General features: G+C 42.1%; 1 protein-coding gene across 2 annotated transcripts in view; it reads left to right on the forward strand.

Moving 5' to 3' along the window:
- The first annotated feature begins 14,501 nt into the window (after positions 1–14,501).
- Positions 14,502–16,765, forward strand: part of LOC117362832 (interleukin-18 receptor 1-like) — a 122,119-nt gene continuing 119,855 nt past the window's right edge. Inside the window, exon 1 of one of the 2 annotated variants that reach the window (XM_033949860.1) lies at positions 14,502–14,626. The gene's annotated coding sequence lies outside the window, so the exon portion shown is untranslated. The remainder of the gene's footprint in view (positions 14,627–16,765) is intronic. The other variant, XM_033949861.1, reaches the window with a different exon arrangement.

Below are 16,765 nucleotides of genomic sequence, written 5' to 3' on the forward strand. Positions count from 1 at the left end.
GCAGGGCAAGGGTGGGCTTGGGGGTGGGATTAGGGGATGGGCGGATCTAGGCGGGCCTGGAAGCGGGGCTAGGGGGGGTCTGGATTTTCCAAAAGGAAAATCTGGCAACCCTAGTCCCCTCTGTATATACAGCAGCAAGATCCATGAAAAGGAGCAGAGCGTGCCTGGTCTTCAAAACCCTTCTTTATTGGTAGCAAATAAAGTATAAGCAAACAGTCTAAAAAAGGGTTTTGAAGACCAGGCACGCTCTGCTCCTTTTCTTGGATCTTAAGGCAGAGAGGAAACATAAAAGAAGACCAAGAATAAATAGAGAAAAATGATAAAAGACAAATAGCATAAAGATTAGAAAATTGTTTGTTTAGTAAAGATTTCTGTTCTCTCTGGGCTGGGTCAACAGTGGAAAAATAGCCAATATTTACCCTTCGGCTCCAGCCCTACAGTCATCAGGATAAATAAGTTATTTTACTGGAGGGACATGGGGCAGCAGGAGAGAATTATAGCGTTTGTTATGTCATAGTCTGAAAAATCTCTTAAAAAGTGTTCCTCTTCGGCAGCTCTGTAATGGAGAAGACATAGTCAAGTTTCAAACTGAAAGAGGAATGGAGAGCAGCATCACTTCCTTTTTTTCATAAAAATAAAACAATCATCCCTACCTATTACATCCGAAGGGAGACAGTGGGGAATGGGCCAAATGGGCTCCTTATGTTTCATCAGCAACAGCAAGAAGAGGTGACAGGAGACATGGACAGAGATTAGAAAGGAACAAGGGGTATGCTGCCTCCAAACTACACTGTGAACCAAAAACAAACCACACAGAAATGTTTTCTTGTTGTATCTTCCACAGAACTGAGCGGATTCTTATGAAACTTATGGCCTCTTTTACAAAGCTGCACTAAAGGCCCTGAAGCCCATAGAGATTTAAAGGGCTTTGGGGCTGTTGCCACACGGCAGCCGCTAATGCGGCTTTGTAAAAGAGGCCATTAGTGTGTCATGTCCTGAATGAAGTGCTATAAAGTGTAAATATTTCCCACCGCAACGCTATTTTGTGAAAATGAATTGTGAACTGAATAAAAACCATATCAAAAAGTGTTATGGTGTATCTTGCAGAAAAATGTATGGTCAAAAAGTGTAAGGTCAAAAAATAATGTCCAGCTCGGCGAATGTTGAGATGATGCGGTATACAAACCTAAGGTTTAGTTTAGTTTAGTAATGTTTCAGTTAAGCAGGTGTTCAAAGTGTGCTCTCTTTGCACGAAGGCACACCCTCAGCCTTGGCCACCACTGACTATGGACTTGTCAATGATGCCCAAACAGGGAAGAGGAGCAGTTTAAGGTTTTTAATGTCAGATATTGCAGTCTGGTAGACGCATTCCAGTATCAGTCTCCAGATCCAGGGTTTAGCTCTGGTGAATTCGCAGGTCAGCGGTCTGTACCAATGAAGTCTGGAGTTTCCTGATGTAGCAGCTCTACAGTGTGAAATGGAGAACACCCAGTGGCATAGGGAGAGGGGAAGGGGTCATTCCACCCTAGGCACAGTCTTCGTAGGGGCACTAATACCCATCCCGCTTTTTACCCCCACTCCTTCCTGTCACCCCCTGCCGAACACATGCGCCCCGTAGTTCGCAAGAGGCAGTTCTGACACAGACAAGTTCTTATAATCAGACAGCCGTGAGCACGTGAGGTTTTCGTATCCCTAGTAATTAAATTGTATTAGTATAAGAGAAAAGAAAATTAGATGAAAAGTATAAAAGTGCAAAAGAAAGTAAGAGAAAAGTATTTCTATAATTCATCATTTTTTACAAGGGAAATTTGTCTTAAAATTAAAAGTCACAAGCCAAGACACGGTTTGCTGAGCAACTGCCCGCAAGTCTCATCTCTTGAATTTTCTTACCGGCGGTTTTTACCTTCGGCGATTAGCAGCTATGCCAAAAAGGAGAGGAAAGGATGCCCCTGGAACCCCGTGACACTCTGGAGTGCTCTCCTCTGGCAATATTGAAGACTTGCTGAGGCAGATGCAGGGCGCAATGGGAATGTCGGTATTGCCACAGCCTGAGACGCTTCCGGGAGATGGAATGTAGGCGTCGTTTCGGGCGCACGAGATCTCGTTGAGCCCTGACGTGAGAGCTCCTCCTCCTAATCCCTGTGCCGCTAGTTCCCCGGGGGTAGAGAGGCAGTCAGAAGTCTGCATGCGGTCTCTCCCCCAGGTTCCCGGGGACAGCGAGAGAACCAATGACTCAGGTTCTTCGGACTTACAGCAGAGCCTGAATGCCCACGGGGATATAACAACATTGGACCTAGTACCAACCCAGGAGGAACAAGGAAGAGAGAAGCCTTTGATTGAGAAGCCTTTGATTGGTGAGCCAAACTTTTTATTACCAGATTTGCAGACTTTTAACATTGTAAAGCCCCAGGAAGTGACTTTGGAGGCTCTGTGGGATCTGACTGCCAATTTGGTCAGAACAGTGAACACTAACTATTTTCAAATTGAAGCTAAAATAAAATCTCAGGTAAAGAAATTTTCCAGATAAAACAAAATCTGGGTGAATCAAAATTAGATATCCGGGATATTAAGGACCAACTTAAGTCTTCCAAATTACTTCAAGAGACTTTAATTAAAGATAATGTTAATTTAAGAAGGAAGATAGAGACATTTGAAAATTTCTCTAGGAATAATAATCTTAGATTGATTAATTTTCCTCGAATCCTAACAGTTACTCCAAGAGAAATGTTAAAACGCTATTTGCTGGAGATATTAGAAGTTCCAAAAGATTCAATGCCTCCTTTCACCCAAGTCTATTATTTGCCGAATAAAAGTCAACTTCATCAGAAAAAGAATCAAGATCCAATCGATGTGTCTTTTTTACTTGAGATGTCAGATAAAGAAAGTGCTTTCACGAGAAAAAACAATGAATGATGTCAAATATTACGTGTAGACAGTACTGCTTTAGTCGTAGGGAGAAAGTTCAAGCTGAACTCGAGGAAAAGCCTCAGATAGGGGCCCTACCACCACCACAATGGTGGATAAAGGTGGTAGGGTGATAACCTCACTGGCAAAAACCTCTGTTAGCTCCCAGTTATAAATGACTATAGGCAGGGCTGTCTAAGCTTGATAGAAGAAAAACTTTTCTACTTATCTTTCAATTGACCGGTACACCGACGATGGCCAGCGTTTCACTAACTTGCTGCCTCAGGGTGTAATCAGAGTCCGATCAAATAACTGAAACCAGAAAAGAAAATGTATCAATATCTGGAATTAAAGCAAACTTCTCATGTGTTTACAGAAGCCACCTTGACATACCTTTTAGTAGGACGCCGCAACGTCTCAAGCGATCCGAAGATCGAAAAAGATGGCTACACCATGACTGTGCCGGGTTATGAACTCCCGGGGAATGACGTCAAACCCCCGGGAGGTGGCTGTGTAATAGAGCAGCTGACTAAACAGCTGACTCAGAAGAGCCGCGGTCAGAAAATGCAAAATAACCGCTCACTGAAGACTTGAGTTTTAAATTTTGTATTTTATATTTTCATATTTTATATTTAAATTGATGTTTTGAATGATTTGAATGAGGTGTATGATATAGAGCTGACAACAAAAAGTATCCTAGGTTCACAATAGATCAAAAGAAAATGTTCCATTCTAGTTTTTGATTTAGCCCGTCGGGTTCTTCACTGTTCAGTTTAAAAATCCAAGCTTGTTCGGCCCGCAGAAGTTTTGCTGTCTGTCTACACAATTGTCCCTGATGTGATCAATGACACAACATTGTAGGTCAGTAAAATCATGATTGTGTTCCAGACAATGTGTGACCATGGGAGCTTGAAGTCGATTATTTCGAATACAGCTTTTATGTTCTGTCACTCGTGTTCTAAAGGGACGGATCATTTTTGTGATCTGGGTGGGCTCTAGAGAAGAACTATATCAATTTCATGTTTGGTTAAACTCCAGGCATCAGAAAGTCGAATTCAGCATGGAATGTCATCCTGATTCCATATCTTTTTTAGATGTTAAAATTGTCCGAGATAGAGGTTCCATTAAAACTACTGTCTATAGAAAGAACACAGACAGAAACACTTTCCTCAGTTTCTCCAGCAACCATCCAGCAGCGCTGAAACGTAGTTTGCCCACGTCACAGTTCTTTCGTTATAGACGCTTGTGCTCCAACATGTCAGACTATAAAGCCAATAGCAAACAGCTATACACCCGGTTAACAAACAGAGGTTACCCCTCCACTGTACTGAAGAAAGCTTACAAAAGAGCAAAATTCATGAACAGAGATCTTTTATTTATCTCAAGCAATAAGGATAAGGAAGATGAAGATGATGTTGTCACATGTGTTTTAGAATATTCTCCTAGTACTAACCACATCACCAGAATTCTACGTAACCATTGGGACATAATGGCATTACAACCCACATTTAGAGAGACCCATTTAAGAATGGCATATTCTCGGCAAAAAAATTTCAAGGAACTTTTGAGCCCGTCTGACATCACTGAACCTGTTTCAGCCAGAGATCAACCTGCAGGCCATTTTAAATGTGGTAAATGCTCCACCTGCTTAATCACACGTGAACTTAAAGACAATTTTGTGCATCCAAGCTCAGGACAAACATTCGAGCTCAAACACAACACCTCATGTAATTCGACCTTTGTGGTATATGTCTTTATGTGCCCCTGTCTAAAATTATATGTGGGACAAACTATCCGTCCCTTTAGAACACGAGTGACAGAACATAAAAGCTGTATTCGAAATAATCGACTTCAAGCTCCCATGGTCACACATTGTCTGGAACACAATCATGATTTTACTGACCTACAATGTTGTGTCATTGATCACATCAGGGACAATTGTGTAGACAGACAGCAAAAACTTCTGCGGGCCGAACAAGCTTGGATTTTTAAACTGAACAGTGAAGAACCCGACGGGCTAAATCAAAAACTAGAATGGAACATTTTCTTTTGATCTATTGTGAACCTAGGATACTTTTTGTTGTCAGCTCTATATCATACACCTCATTCAAATCATTCAAAACATCAATTTAAAATATAAAATATGAAAATATAAAATACAAAATTTAAAACTCAAGTCTTCAGTGAGCGGTTATTTTGCATTTTCTGACCGCGGCTCTTCTGAGTCAGCTGTTTAGTCAGCTGCTCTATTACACAGCCACCTCCCGGGGGTTTGACGTCATTCCCCGGGAGTTCATAACCCGGCACAGTCATGGTGTAGCCATCTTTTTCGATCTTCGGATCGCTTGAGACGTTGCGGCGTCCTACTAAAAGGTATGTCAAGGTGGCTTCTGTAAACACATGAGAAGTTTGCTTTAATTCCAGATATTGATACATTTTCTTTTCTGGTTTCAGTTATTTGATCGGACTCTGATTACACCCTGAGGCAGCAAGTTAGTGAAACGCTGGCCATCGTCGGTGTACCGGTCAATTGAAAGATAAGTAGAAAAGTTTTTCTTCTATCAAGCTTAGACAGCCCTGCCTATAGTCATTTATAACTGGGAGCTAACAGAGGTTTTTGCCAGTGAGGTTATCACCCTACCACCTTTATCCACCATTGTGGTGGTGGTAGGGCCCCTATCTGAGGCTTTTCCTCGAGTTCAGCTTGAACTTTCTCCCTACGACTAAAGCAGTACTGTCTACACGTAATATTTGACATCATTCATTGTTTTTTCTCGTGAAAGTGTTTTATATTAATACTGATTTTTTCACGGTTCCGAGTATTTGTGCTAGATAAAGAAAGTGCAACACCTGCAACATTGATTGTGACTTTAGCTATTGCATTGGACAAAAATTGGCTTCTGAGATTATTCTTTTAAAAATAAGGAGAAAAAGTTTCTTGATCTTAAGATACAAATGTTCCCAGATTTGGCAAAGGACACACAGAGGCGCAGAAGAGAGTTCTTACTACTAAAACCTGGAGTCTTAGCTCTTGGAGGCACTTTTTATCTTCGCCATCCTTGCAAATGTATAGTACAATATAATTCTCACAAATATGTTTTCTTTGAGCCATTTCAGCTAACGGCTTTTCTATCTATGTCCCCCCTGGAAAGGGAAAAGAAATGAGGACTTTAGTATATTAGACACCTGATTATCAGTTAACCATGTTCCACGTATCTTAAGTTTAATATTTTTCTTGTAATTCCGTTTGTGTTACATCATGGATCTTATTGTGGACTTGAGTGGTTTAGTAATATTTTGTTCTTCAAAACAGATTAAGTGTTAATTTTTTCTTTTGCTGTAATCACTTTCTGTACAAGTGTATCTTGATTTGTTATTTGAAATTATAAATAAATAATAAATAAATAAATAAATAAAAGTCACAAAAAATCAAAGTAGTTAAGAGCCTACAAACAAACAGCATAGCACACAAGCGTCCAGTGTCATGACACCAGCCCACACTGGACGCTTGTGTGCAGTGCTGTTTGCTTGTGCTGTAAATGGCACCTAAGAGTGATTAACATCCCCCTTGTATTTATTTATTCAAATTTATATACCGTTCTCCCAAGGGAGTATAGAATGATTTACATTAATTTATTCAAGTACTCAAGCATTTTTCCCTGTCTGTCCTGGTGGGCTCACAATCCATCTAATGAACCTTGGGCAATGAGAGGATTAAATAACTTGTCCAGGGTTAGAAAGAGCAGCGTGGGTTTAAACTCACAACCTCAGTGTGCTGAGGATGTAGCTTTAACCACTACACCACACTTTCCCCAGTAGTAGACGGATCTTTAAAACACATACTTTCATATCAAATATCTTTGGTTTTAGCATATACATTTTGAAGAGATCGCTGACGTGGTATGCTGATATATGAGGGATAAGATTTTGGGGATATCCCCTGAAGTAGCTTCTTAGAACAGAAACAGAAGGACCGCTGTCGGGATTTGAAGATAAGAACATAAGAATTGCCGCTGCTGGGTCAGACCAGTGGTCCATCGTGCCCAGCAGTCTACTCACGCGGTGGCCCTTAGGTCAAAGACCAGTGCCCTATTTAAATCTAGCCTTACCTGCGTACATTCCGGTTCAACAGAAACTTGTCTAACCTTGTCTTGAATCCCTGTAGGATGCTTTCCCCAGTGGCGTACCTAGCATATATGACATCTGGGGCCCATCATTTTTTGGCACCTCCTCCCATCTGTATGAAAAACATGATTTTAAGTAACAAGCCATATGTCACACATGAGTACCTAGGAAAAGGCAGCATCTTACATACTGCAGTGAGCAGTACAACAGCAATACACCCAGTGTAAAACTAAACAAGCCAGACTAGTACAGATCAATCCTACACCGTCAATCCTAACAGAAAACCATGTCTTTCAAACACACAGAAAACACCTTCGCCTAGTATGGAATATGTCATCACAAACTAACCCCTCCCCCTTTTAAAAAACTGTAGTGTGGATTTTAGCCACAGTGGTAACAGCTCTGACGCTCATAGAATTCTGAGCATCAGAGCTGCTACCACCATGGCTGGCGCTAAAAAATGCTCCACAGTTTTGTAAAATGGGGGATAAAATAGAAATACATAGACAAAGGTTAAATTGAACCAACAAGAAGCTGGACTCTGCATATAATGCAACACCACAGAAACAGTGACGCATGTCTCCTAAAGCAATAAATAAATAGAAAATTTTTGTTCTAACTTTGTTTTCTCTGGTTTCTGCTTTCCTCATCTTCTTGTTACTCTCTTCTTTTCATCCACTGTCTGCCATCTCTCTGCCCCTATATGGCATCTTCTCTCCATCTATGCCCCTTCCAGAAACTGTATGCCTCCCCCTTCTCTCCTTTCACCACCCATTGGTCTGGCATCTCTCTCCTCTCCTTCCCTCTCCCACACCTCTCCTCTGCAATCCCTTTCTTCTCTCATTTTCCTTTTCAATTTATTTTCTGCATCCATCTAGATTACGTTCTTACTACCCTCTCATAAATTTCCTTTTTTACTGTCTACCTACAGCTCGTTACCTCTTTCCCTCACCCCCTCCAGTATTTCCCTAACTCAATCCTTTTCCCCCCATCATGTGTCCTCCTTTTATTTATCCCCTCCTTCCATCATGTGCCCTCTTTCTCCACCCCTTCCATCTAGTACCTGCTCCTCTCTCTGTCCACTTCCATCGTCTGCTCCCCTCTTTCTCTCCTCCCATTTCTTTCCTGCATTTGCTCCCTTATCTCTCCCATCTGCACTTCCATCCAGCATAGGCTCCCCCTCTACCCGCCACACTACCATCCAATGTCTGCCCTTTCTCTCTCCATCCACCCCTCTTCATTCAGCATCTGCCCCTTTTCTTTCCCTCCGATCCAATTACATCCATTATCCTTCCCCCTTATGTGTCTCTCCCCTTTCCCTGTACATCAGTTCCATCAGCACTACCCTTCCATACCACCCTGCCCCCTTTCTCTCCCTGCACCACTTTTTCATTCCAGCATTCCTGCTCCTTTCTCGTGATGACTGTAGCTGCCGGTCCACCCCACTCCGACGTATTAGCTTTGGAGCAGAATCGGCAGCCACATGCTGGAAGGTCCCGCGATGACTCCAGGCTTTGCTCTGGAAGAAGTAAGTTACGTCGTGGCAAGGACCCACGATTACTGCGTCTGCTGGGTCCACCCCCTCCGACATAACTTCCTCCAGAGCAAAGCCGGCAGACGAGTCATCAGGGGACCTTCCTGCACCTCAGCGCAGCTGCCGACTCTGCTCTAGAGCAGTGTTTTTCAACCTTTTTACACCAGTGGACTGGCAGAAATAAAAGAATTATTTTGTGGACCGGCAAACTACTAAGACTGAAATTTAAAAAACACATTTCCGCCCCGTCTCCGCAAGCTCAGCCCCACAAACCATCTGATCCCATCCGCACAAGTCTCAGTTATGATTTTATATTGAACATATTTTATTAAAGTATAAAAAGAAACAATATTCTGTACAATTGTCATTTTATAAATATAAATATACAGAGCAAGGACCAACAAAACCCCTGTCTCCCCTCCCCTTCACATATATCCCCTCTACTATCAAGAAAACTGAACAAGCCAAATTATTATAGAATGCTACACAGAAATATCATGCTAACAGAATACTGCAGTCACACATGACAGGACTAGTGTTAGGGGAGTGCAACTAGGGCAACTGCCCCCTGGTCCAAGAGAGCCCTAAGCCAGCTAGAAGCTAAAGCAGCCCTACCTGGGCTTTGCAGTCCCCAGTTATGTCTCTAGCAGGATATATATTTCAAATCTGATATATTCTAATGACAAAATAGAAATAAAATGATTTTTTTCTACCTTTTGTTGTCTCTGGTTTCTGCTTTTATCTTCTTTTCACTCTTTTCCTTCCAGCGTCTGCCCTGTCTCTTCAGTCCAGCATCTGCCCTTTCCATCCACTGTCTGCCCCTTCCAGAAAATGTCTGTCTCCCCCTGCCATCTCTCCTCTAGACCCCCCCCCCCTTTGGTCTGGCATCCATCATCTTCCCTCTGTTTCCTCATTGTCTGGCATCTTTCTCCTTTTATCTCTTTTTCCCTCCCCCCTGTGGTTTTTAGCATCTCTCTCTTCTCATTTCCTCCGCTCAGATCTAAACTAAACTAAACTAAATCTTAGGTTTGTATACCGCGCCATCTCCGCAAGCGCAGAGCTCGGCACGGTTTACAGAAGTTAAGAGGAAAGGAACTACAATGAAGGGATAAAGGAGAGGGACTAAGAAGATAGAGAGGGACCGGATGCTAGAGAACGGGAGGTAATTAGATTTTTGAAAAGAGCCAAGTTTTCAAGTGTTTCCCCGTTCTCTGGCATCTCTCTCTCTTCCCTTCTCTGATCTTCCTTCTTTATTTTCTGCCTCCGTCTAAATTAAATTCTTTCTTACTGTGCAGTCCTCAGTTTCCCTCCTTTCACTATGTCTACCCACAGCATGCCACCCCTTTCCTTAACCCCTCCACTATCTCACTAACTCTATCTTCTTCCCCCATCCAGCATATGTCCTTTTTCTTTATCCCTCCTTCCATCCAGTATATGTTCTCTTTCTCCACTTCCATTCAGCATTTGCTCTCCCTTCTCCCCACTTTCATCATCTGCCCTCTTCTCTCTCCTCACTTCAATCATCTGCCCCTTCTCCCTCCCCCTTCTCTCCACTTCAATCATCTGCCCCTTCTCCCTCCCCCTTCTCTCCACTTCCATCATTTGTCCTCTTCTCTCAATCTCTCCATCCACCACAGGCCCATCTTTCTCCCTTCATCATCTCTACGATTTTGGCAACAAGATCGGCAATGCCCTCCACCCCCCCCACCCCCGCGATGACACTTAAGATCAGCAACGGGCCTCCTTCTATACCCGGCATCAACAGAACTTCAAGATCGGCAACGCAGTACTCAGTCAAAAGCGGAAACAGGAAGCTGAGTCAGATGGAAGCTTTTGACGTGAGCACTAGAGAATGACACGGGGAAAAACTCTGTCCCCATCACTGCACCGTTCCCTTCACCGCTCTGTCCCTGCCATTCCCTTCACCGCCCCGTCACCGTCCCCGCAGCATCCATACAAGCCTCAGTACTGCAATATTTAGCTTATTCCTTCCTTATAAATCAAAGTTCTGGCTGCTGAACTGGAGAAAGAGATGTTCAGCTGGCAGGGCTTTGTTTACAAATTTTTATCCTAAATAAACTAACCCAAGTGGTGAAAATAATACGATACTATAATAGGAAAAATCCCACTTATTGCGAGAAGTGCATCCACTGTGTACCTTATTATTTTTTATCATTTATTGTACGGGAAAAGGCCTCAGAATTGGAGCCTACGCATAGTCATAGACTGGATGAATCGGTGTAGTTGCCACGCTCCTTGCTCCAGTCATCGGCCACCAAAAACCCGTTTACATTATATAAATATTCGGTATTTTTAAAATATTGTTCTACCATAAAACACTTAACTTCTAAACTTAGCTTCTAAGAATTTTTTATCTTTTTTCTTTCTTTTTTTAAACACACTCTATTTTATCACATACTGTTTTCATTAAATAGTTTCATAAAAACTCGCTTCTTGTATGCACAACTCTTGTATAACTGAAAAAAGTGACTTATCTTTTAGATTTTAGCATTTAGCTTCATACAATGTATAGTCTCAGGAACTGCCACCTCAGAAAAGCCAACGTGGCAAGCGTTTTACGGGAATATCTTAAAACCGCTGCTTCAGGGCCGGGTTCTGGGCATTCCAAAATTCCTGCCCTTCTGGAGTATAAGGCTCTGGTGCATTTTTGTATCCTGGCAGAGAAGGTCTGGTTCCCTTCTCTCTCCCTGCTGGGTTTCTCCTGTGTAGCACAATGACATTGCGCTACACAGGAGAAACCCAGAAAGAACACAAAGCTAAACAAGCGCTTGCTGGCTGCTTTCTTTTTCCCAGTCTGCGAAGAGAGGGAGCATCCAGTCCTGCCCCAGTATTCTCCCCCTCTGTCTTCCCCATGTGCTTTCAGCGTCCTTCTCCCTCTCTGTCTTCCCCATGTGCTTTCAGCCTCCTCCCCCTCTGTCTTCCCCATTTCCCTTCTGCGTCCTTCTCCCCCTCTGTCTTCCCCATATGCTTTAAACGTCCTTCTCTCCCCTTCTCTGATGCAACTTCTGGTTGCGTCAGAGACGACCTTTACGGCAGCCATATGCAACTACAACACTGCGGCTGCCGTAAGAAGACAGGAAGGTTTGTTGGACCGGACTGGGCCTGGGGGTGTGAAAGCGCCACGAAGGTAACGGTGTGTGTGAAAGCGCCACGAAGGAGGGCGGCAGTAAGGAGGGAGAGAGTGCGATAGGGACCAGGCCGGCTGTGCACCCCCCCTAAGGCTGCACCCGGGGCAGATTTCCCCCCTCTTTGATACACCACTGGCTTTCCCCTATAACAGCCTCTGGAAGAGTGTTCCAGATTTCTACCACTCTCTGGGTGAAGACCTTCCTTAGGTTTGTACGGAATCTATCCCCTTTTAACTTTAGAGAGGGTGAACAACCTCTCTTTCTCTACTAAGTCTATTCTCTTCATTATCTTGAATGTTTCAATCATGTCCTCTCTCATTCACAAAGAGCACCGATGTGTCTGAAATAAGTTGTTTGAATTGTATATCTCTGGTTGCTGCATGTTGAAATCTCTCTACTCAGTGCTACATCACATTTCTTTTTCATAAATAATGAAAAGTTATATCGCTGTGAATAATTATAGAGGATTTACAGTCTGAAGACATGTATTGAAAAGATATATATTGTAACATAAATTATTTTTTTTAAATTGACTGAATGAAAGCAGCAATTTATGAATGTGAGCATTTATTAATGTTGTGGAGTTGTTGTTGTTTTTTTACAGACCTATGATGATATAAGCTCCATGAGATTTCTAGTAAAGAGCCAAATAAGTAAAGTCTGTTTTTCTCGATTTTCATTTTTTTTATTCTTCCATATTTATAGTTTATCTATAAACGTCTACATCCAATATATGAGAATGCACTCCAGAATTGATGCAATTAACTTGTGCAGTAAATACCAGCAAAACAACTGCAGTGTTTCCTGTCCCAGGAAAATGATTAAATATGTATGTAAAAGTATTGCCTAGTTTTGAATGCATTTTTTGTACAAGTTACAGATCTTTATACAATGACTTGTAACATTAGAATATTAATGCTTACCTTGTACAATTAGGGAAGCAACAAAAGCCACAAGGCTGCCTTCAGGTGTAACAGCTGCCTGTCCTGTAAACACAGGAGAAAAGTGGCTCCAAGAACAAATAGAATAAATGTGAGCCTTCCAGAAAGAACACAAAGCTAAACAAGCTCTTGCTGGCTGCTTTCGTTTTCCCAGCCTGCGAAGAGAGGGAGCATCCAGTCCTGCCCCAGTCAGCAGCGGGGCTAGAATGGGATCAGTCAGAGTAGAGGATTTGGTGCTTCCCCCTGAATCCCCTGAGAGCTGGCTGCTTTTGCTTGATGAAATTTGATTGGTTGAGCAGGCAGCAGGGGAGGCTGCCTCTTCAACCAATCAAATTCATAGTAGTACCATGAGGGCCTTCAGGAGGCAGAGTGAATCCCTCAATTAGTCCTGCTTTTCTTGTTTACTTTTTGCTGATTGGTTGAGCAATCAAACTGCATCAAGCAAAAAATAAACAAAACAAAACACAAAGAAAGCAAAGCTACAGGGCTGGGTATTGCTGCAGGGCTGCATATTCACTGAAGGCCCTGATCGCACACCACTGCTGCAGATGTTCTTGGGCAGTGCAATTTCATTGCTTGCAAGGTTGCTCACAAGCAGTGTTATTCTTTTGGCATGGGAGTCAGAAAAAAACCTGGCCTCTGCAGGCACAATTCTGGCGCCTTTCTTAGGCACCTGTAGGCACTTTAAATTTAGTGTTTATTGCCATTTCAAATGACATTTGGCAATTAACTTAGGCCCCGGTAGGGCACCTACCAGCACCGAAAAAAATGTTTAGGTGCTGTTTATAGAATTTCCCTCTTAAAACTAACTGGCTTTATCATGGGATAACCAGCAATTTTCAGTTTACACTCGCCAAGTTAAGCAGCCAAATCAGGCTGCTCAAATAGCAGTCCATCTTTGGCCACCTTAAACTTAACCAGCAAGCGCTAAATATTGACAGCCGATTAAATTTATGTTGGCCAAAAAACCCATAAACTGTTGGCCACTGAATATTTGCAGTTAGCGCTGACTGCAGGAGCTAGCTGGCCTGCCTCTCATTGTTTGAACATCAAGCAAAATATAATTAAAATAAAATAATACTGCAAATAGAGAATGACATGGGGAAAAATTCTGTCCCCGTCACTGTCCCGTCCCCGGACCACCATCCCCTTCACCGTCCCGTCCCTGTGTCCCCTTCACCGCCCCATCCCTGTCTCCACCGTTCCCTTCACTGCCCCGTCCCCGCAGCATCCATACAAGCCTCAGTACTGTAATATTTAGCTTATTCCTTCCTTATAAATCAAAGTTCTGGCTGCTGAACTAGAGAAAGAAATGTTCAGCTGGCAGGGCTTTGTTTATAAATTTTTATTAACACAACTAATATACTATTTTATCCTAAAGCAAAAAAATAAATAAATAAATAGAAATGTTTTTTCTACTTTTGTTGTTTGGGTGGGGTTGCTGGACCGCACAATCCATGATTGCTTCACTGCGGAGACAAGACCATTCACCGCTCCACAGGGCGGTGAATGGCCTTTTCCCCGTTCCCACAGCAACCACTATTTTTTCTCTCCCCATTTCGACGTGTCATTCTCTAACTACAAATATGTTAAGTGTTTATGACAAATAATAAGAACTCAATATCTACACACGCATTTCAAACATGGGCATAGCAAGGGTGAGAGGCGCCCAGGGGTGGTGGCAACCCTCCCCTGCCCTTTACTCCACCCCCGCCCCTACCCGCTACTTCCCACACCCCCTCCTGCTATGTGCGCATGCCACTTCCCTTCTTCCATACCTCTTTAATGTTCCTGGCGCGAGCAGCAATCCTAACCTTCTGCTCGCGCCAGCATCGGCTCTTCTTCTGATGTCACTTCCTTGGTGCAGGCCCAGGAAGTGAAGTCAGAGGAAGAGCCGATGCTGGTGCAAGCAGTAGGTTGCGGTTTGCTGCAGTAGGTTGCGGTTTGCAGTTTGCTGCAGGAACATCAAAAAGGTAAGGGGGAAGGGAAGGGGCCTGCGCACGTGGTGGTGGTGGTGGGGGGGGGGGGGGGATGGAGAGGAGGACGAGTACCGGTGCTTCACTTCAGACCTTGGTGGAGCTCCTGCATTATAGGTATTTCACATGCAGACTTATAAGTAATACTCTTCTTAAATCTTAAGAACTACATATAAGAATCAAAGTCAACAATAAGTTGTAGCCTATTGGATTGATTGTTTATGGCTATTCTATTGATTATAGAATTACCTCCCTATCTCCCCCATGTTTCAGAGGCTTTGAAAAACTTATCAGTAGTAATAGAGAATTCATGTTCTTCGTGAGCTTACTGGGAAGTGGTAGAATGGTTTCTTCTTGTTTCAGAGTTTCACAATAGCACATAACGAACTGCTGATCCAAAACGGATATAATTTCTCAAGTAAGTTCCCACTTTGCTCTGCTGGAAGAATATGCAATTTGCACATACAGTAGCTGTGAAGATATTGTAACAGTGGTTTGGAAAAGTTGTTTGATGATTCAGCCATCACAGCATCTAAAAGATGTTGGTTTTTGAGCCCCTTATATTTTCCATGACAGTTACAATCTTATGATTTATTTTTTTGGGGGGGTTAGAGATCAATAAAGCAAATCTTTAAGTGTGAGTGTATTACAAAGGAATGTTGAAAAATTCTCAGCCCAACTAACCAACTTCCTAAATTCTGAGCATTATTTTTGCCACTGTAGCAGAAAAGAGGGTTATCTTATTTCTTTACGTGCCAATTTGCAGAAAAGTCTATGTTTTGACATTGTTTCAGAACCTTATCCGCGTCACTCTCTTCTTGGTTGGGTTGAGTATTTTTCAGCACCCCCTCGTATAGAAAATAATTGTAATCAGTAGCATGCTACATTCTTGCTCAGTAAAGTAACTGCCTTTAGATATGGGATGCAAAACAGACATAAACAAAACAACAATACTTGAGCTTTTAAATTTATGTTCATAAATAAGGTTCCTAAATTTGTGGCCTATTTTCTACCAAGCGTAGCAGCTTATGTTGAAATTTCATCTTAATTTAGTGGGAAATTCATCAAAGTACGTTAAGCACTTTTGCACGCACTAAGGTCCTGATTCTACAAAATGCGTTTAAAGTTAGGCGCCCTTTGCAGAATCACACTCAGCAGAGTTAAGCACTGTTTAGGCGTCCTTTAGAGAATCAGGTTTTAGGTGAGATTTAGACGTCCAAACAATGTCCTTAATGTTATATTTTATTATTATGTTATTAGAATGGTGATTTTATGCTGTTTTTCATTATAATTTTAATGCTAGGAGTTGGATCAGTTTAATCCTTTAATTTATTTCTCTTCCATCAGACAAAGTGACTGGGATTCGAACCAACAATATTAGGAAAGGAAAACCTGGCTTTTCTCCAAAACGTAAAGCTATTTATTGAAAATGTAAAGCTAGCTATCCTCTTCATAACTTCTAATTTCTTATTATGTTCTTCCCTGATTTATTGAATTACCTGTAAACCGTGCCGAACTCTATCTTTATGGAGATGATGTGGTATACAAACTTAAGGTTTAGTTTAGTTTAGGATAGAAGGGTATCGTTTTAACCAGTGTGCTACAGAGTGATCTAGCAAGTTGCATAGCAATTGTAAAAATGGGTCTTATAAAAATTGTAAGGAAGTCTACTTTTGAGCACAGTTTAGGCTTCAGATAGACCTGAGTTCTATGGATGGAACTTAGGCACTCTTTGGACGTTCTTCCGGAATTTGGATGTCCTTAATGCGATCTGCTATATACTGTAGCTCTCTTGGTTTTTATTTTTGCTTTATTAAGCTCAAAATACATTTAATAAGGCACCACATAAACAGGGCACATCAAAACAGATATATTGCATGCAAAACCTATTTTTGTGGACGAACAGCAATGCTATTTGCTAATTAGAGGAAAAGATCCATTAACTGAAGCACAGCACAGCACATGAAAAACATAGCTTTAGTTTTCTTGCTAAAAAGCTACCCTTTTTTTCTGACTAAACAGTGCTCCAATCAGCTCATTCTTGAAAGCAAAGAAAACACACGACACAAATATATAGATTGCATGCATAACTTCATTTGCAAAAGCTTAAGAACAGGAAAAAAAACCCCAGATACA

This window comes from Geotrypetes seraphini, chromosome 6, assembly GCF_902459505.1.
Source record: "Geotrypetes seraphini chromosome 6, aGeoSer1.1, whole genome shotgun sequence".
In the NCBI taxonomy this organism is placed as follows: domain Eukaryota; kingdom Metazoa; phylum Chordata; class Amphibia; order Gymnophiona; family Dermophiidae; genus Geotrypetes; species Geotrypetes seraphini.